Raw genomic sequence first — 5,128 nt, 5'->3', positions numbered from 1 at the left:
CAAAATATCTTTTCTAACTTCTTATCTTTTCAAAATTGATTTTTGAAATTTTTTTCAACTAACTAATTGACTTTTTGTTTGTTTCTTATCTTTTTCAAAACCACCTAACTACTTTTCTCTCTCTAATTTTCGAAAATTACCTCACCCTTTTTTTCAAAATTCCTTTTAATTAACTAATTGTTTCAAATTTTAATTTTAATTTTATTTCTTCTCTTAATTTTTGAAAATCACTAACCCTTTTTCAAAAATAATTTTCGAAAACTCCCCTCTCTCATCTTCTTCTAATTATTTATTTATCTACTAACACCTCTCTTCTACTCAAGAATTCAAACCCACTCTTCCCCCTTGTGTTTGGATTCTTACCTTTTTCTTCTTTTATTCTCTTATTCTTCTACTCACATAAAGGAATCTCTATACTGTGACATAGAGGATTCCATATTTTCTTTGTTTTCTTCTCTTTCATATGAGCAGGAACAAGGAAAAAGGCATTCTTGTTGAACTAAGAGAAGCCAAAATACAACAATCCAGAGACAACCTTACTGAAATTTTCGAACAAGAAAAGGATATGGCAGCCGAACCCAACAACAATAATGCAAGGAGGATGCTTGGTGTTTATACTACACCCACTTCCAAGTTTGATGGAAGAAGCATCTCAGTCTCTGCCATTGGAGCAAATAATTTTGAGCTGAAACCTTAACTAATTGCTCTAATGCAACAGAACTGCAAGTTTCATGGACTTCCATCAGAAGATCCCTATCAGTTTTTAACTGAGTTCTTGCAGATATGTGAGACTGTTAAGACTAATGGAGTAGATCCTGAAGTCTACAGGCTCATGCTTTTCCCTTTTGCTGTAAGAGACAGAGCTAGAACATGGTTGGACTCACAACCTAAAGATAGCCTGGACTCTTGGGATAAGCTGGTCATGGCCTTTTTGGCTAAGTTCTTTCCTCTTCAAAAGCTGAGCAAGCTTAGAGTGGATGTTCAGACCTTCAAACAAAAAGATGGTGAATCCCTCTATGAAGCTTAGGAAAGATACAAGTAGATGACCAAAAGGTGTCCTTCTGACATGCTTTCAGAGTGGACCATTCTGGATATATTCTATTATGGTCTATTTGAGTTCTCCAAGATGTCACTGGACCATTCTGTAGGTGGATCCATTCACCTAAAAAAATGCCTGTATAAGCTCAAGAACTTATTGACATGGTTGCAAATAATCAATTCTTGTACACTTCTGAGAGGAATTCTGTGAATAATGGGACGCCTTAGAGGAAGGGAGTTCTTGAAATTGATGTTCTAAATGCCATATTGGCTCAGAACAAAATGTTGACTCAAAAAGTCAAAATGATTTTTCAAAGTCTGAATGGATGGCAAAATGCATCAAACAGTACTAAAGAGGCATCTTCTGAAGAAGAAGCTTATGATCTGAGAACCCTGCAATGGCAGAGGTGAATTACATGGGTGAACCTTATGGAAACACCTATAATTCCTCATGGAGAAATCATCCAAATTTCTCATGGAAGGATCAACAAAAGCCCCAACAAGGCTTTAATAATAGTGGAAGAAACAGGCTCAGCAATAGCAAGCCTTTTCCATCATCTTCTCAGTAACAGATAGAGAATTCTGAGCAGAGTCCCTCTAGCTTAGCAAATATAGTCTCTGATCTGTCTAAGGCCACTTTAAGTTTCATGAGTGAAACAAGGTCCTCCATCAGAAATTTGGAGGCACAAGTGGGCCAGATGAGTAAGAAATTCACTGAAACTCCTCCTAGTACTCTCCCAAGCAATAATGAAGAGAATCCAAAAAGAGAGTGCAAGGCCATTGACATAATCAAAATGGCCGAACCTAGAGAGGAAGGGGAGGACATGAATCCCAATGAGAAAGACCTCATGGGACGTCCCCCAAGCAAGAAGGAGCTCCCTATTGAGGACCTAAAGGAATATGAGGCCCATATAGAGACCATAGAGATTCTATTAAACCTCCTTCTGCCATTCATGAGCTCTGAAAACTATTCTTCCTCTGAAGAGGATGAGGATGTAACTGGACAGTAAGTTGCTCAATATCTAGGACCATCATGAAGATGAACGCCAAGTTGTTTGGTAATGAGACTTGGGAAGATCAATCTCCCTTGCTTATTAGTGAACTAGATACATGGGTTCAGCAAACTTTACCTCAAAAGAAACAAGATCCTGGTAAATTCTTAATACCCTGTACCATGGGCACCATGACCTTTGAGAAGGCTCTGTGTGACCTGGGGTAAAGTATAAATCTTATGCCACTCTCTGTAATGGAGAAACAGGGAATCTTTGAGGTACAGGCTACCACATTTTCATTACAGATGACAGACAAGTCAGTAAGACAAGCTTATGGATTGGTAGAGGATGTGTTAGTGAAGGTTAAAGGCCTTTACATCCCTGCTGATTTCATAAACTTAGACACTAGGAAGGAGAAGGATGAATGCGTCATCCTTGGAAGACCCTTCTGGTGCACGAAATTGCAATCACACTTTTGCAATCCGCACAACTAACCAGCAAGTGCAATGGGTCGTCCAAGTAATACCTTACGTGAGTAAAGGTCGATCCCACGGATATTGTTGGTATGAAGCAAGCTATGGTTATCTTATTAGTCTTAGTCAGGATGCCAATAAGGTTCTTTGAATTTAATTGTAAAAAGTGAAAGTGTTTGGAATAAGTAATTGTTACTCAATAATGGAGAATATGTTGGAGTTTTGGAGATGCTTTGTCCTCTGAAATTCAGCTTTTCTCTTGTCCTCCTCTTCACACACGCAAGGCTCCTTCCATGGCAAGCTGTATGTAGGGCGTCACCGTTGTCAATGGCTACTTCCCATCTTCTCAGTAAAAATGGTCCAAATGATTTGTCACAGCACGGCTAATCATCTGTTGGTTCTCGATCATGTCGGAATAGGATCCATTGATCATTTTGCGTCTGTCACTATGCCCAACAATCATGAGTTTGAAGCTCGTGACAGCCATTCAATCATTGAATCCTACTCGGAATACCACAGACAAGGTTTAGACTTTCCGGATTCTCATGAATGCTGCCATAAATTCTAGCTTATACCACGAAGATTCTGATTAAGAAATCTAAGAGATACTCATTCAATTTGATGTAGAACGGAGGTGGTTGTCAGGCACACGTTCATGGATTGAGGAAGGTGATGAGTGTCATGGATCATCACCTTCTTCATAGTGAAGCGCGAATGAACATCTTAGATAGGAATAAGCATGTTTGAATGGAAAACAGAAATAATTGCATTAATTCATCGAGATGTTGCAGAGCTCCTCACCCCCAGCAATGGAGTTTAGAGACTCATGCCGTCAAAGATTATAAAAATTCAGATCTAAAAATATCATGAGATACAAAATAAGTCTCTAAAAGTTGTTTAAATACTAAACTAGTAACCTAGGTTTACAGAAAATGAGTAAACTAAGATGGATAGTGCAGAAATCCACTTCTGGGGCCCACTTGGTGTGTGCTGGGGCTGAGACTTAAGCTTCTTACGTGCCTGGGCTATTTTTGGAGTTGAACGCCAGGTTGTAACCTGTTTCTGGCGTTGAACTCCAACTTGCAACCTGTTTTTGGCGCTGAACGCTAGACTGCAACATGGAACTGGCGTTGAACGCCAGTTTACGTCATCTATCTTCACGCAAAGTATGGACTATTATATATTGCTGGAAAGCCCTGGATGTCTACTTTCCATCCCAATTGAGAGCGCACCAATTGGACTCCTGTAGCTCCAAAAATCCATTCCGAGTGTAGAGAGGTCAGAATCCAACAGCATCAGCAGTCCTTTTTCAGCCTAAATCAGATTTTTGCTCAACTCCCTCAATTTCAGCCAGAAAAATACCTGAAATCACAGAAAAACACACAAACTCATAGTAAAGTCCAGAAATATTATTTTTGCCTAAAAACTAATAAAAATCTACTAAAACCCAACTAAAACATACTAAAATCTACATGAAATTATCCCCAAAAAGCATATAAAATATCCGCTCATCACAACACCAAACTTAAACTGTTGCTTATCTTTAAGCAACTAGATAAATAAAGTAGGATAAAAAGAAATTAAGAAGAAATAATATCTCAGAGTTTCAAGTGAAGCTCAGATTCTAATTAGATGAGCGGGACTAGTAGCCTTTTGCTTCTGAACAGTTTTGGCATCTCACTTTATCCTTTGAAATCCATAATGATTGGCACCCATAGGAACTTAGAATTCAGATAGTATTATTGATTCTCCTAGTTTAGTATGTTGATTCTTGAATACAGTTACTTGATGAGTCTTGGCCGTGGCCCTAAGCACTTTGTTTTCTAGTATTACCACCGGATACATAAATGCCACAGACACATAACTAGGTGAACCTTTTCAGATTGTGACTTAGCTTTGCTAAAGTCCCCAATTAGAGGTGTCCAGAGTTCTTAAGCACACTCTTTTGCTTTGAATCACGACTTTAACCACTCAGTCTCAAGCTTTTCACTTGGACCTGCATGCCACAAGCACATGGTTAGGGACAGCTTAATTTAGCCGCTTAGGCCTGGATTTATTTCCTTGGGCCCTCCTATCCATTAATGCTCAAAGCCTTGGATCCTTTTCACCCTTGCCTTTTGGTTTTAAGGGTTATTGGCTTTTCTTTTTCTTTATCCAATGATTCCCCTTTTTTTTCGCCACTTTTTTTTCACTGCTTTTTCTTGCTTCAAGAATCAATTTCATGATTTTTCAGATCATCAATAATATTTCTCTTGTTCATCATTCTTTCAAGAGCCAACAATTTTAACATTCATGAAATTCAATATAAAAAATATGCACTGTTCAAGCATTCATTCAGAAGATAAAAAGTATTGCCACCACATCTAAATAATTAGAATTTTCCTTATTAAAAACTCGAAAAATATAAATTACCCCTTTATTCTAAAAATCTACTATTTTATTCATGTTTGATGATGATGAGAAAAATAAATTATAACTTAATTGAAAATAAAATAAAAATAGATATACTAATTACTACTACTCCTATATAACTTCTAAGGTAAATTCCTATAATAACAACTATCACAGAGTTAAAGTTAAAATTTAGAACTCAACAACCTTTATTTTGGGAAGTGGATGTTCCTC

At 37.6% G+C, this 5,128-nt stretch overlaps 1 non-coding gene across 1 annotated transcript; it reads right to left on the bottom strand.

Moving 5' to 3' along the window:
- Positions 1-964: 964 nt before the first annotated feature.
- LOC130952643 (small nucleolar RNA R71) lies at positions 965-1,072 on the bottom strand. Its single transcript, XR_009074825.1, has one exon. It is a non-coding gene; the product is annotated as a small nucleolar RNA R71 (small nucleolar RNA).
- Between the last annotated feature and the right edge of the window lie 4,056 nt (positions 1,073-5,128).

Source organism: Arachis stenosperma, chromosome 1 (genome assembly GCF_014773155.1).
Source record: "Arachis stenosperma cultivar V10309 chromosome 1, arast.V10309.gnm1.PFL2, whole genome shotgun sequence".
Taxonomy (NCBI): Eukaryota; Viridiplantae; Streptophyta; class Magnoliopsida; order Fabales; family Fabaceae; genus Arachis; species Arachis stenosperma.
This window is presented reverse-complemented; position numbering and strand designations above follow the sequence as displayed.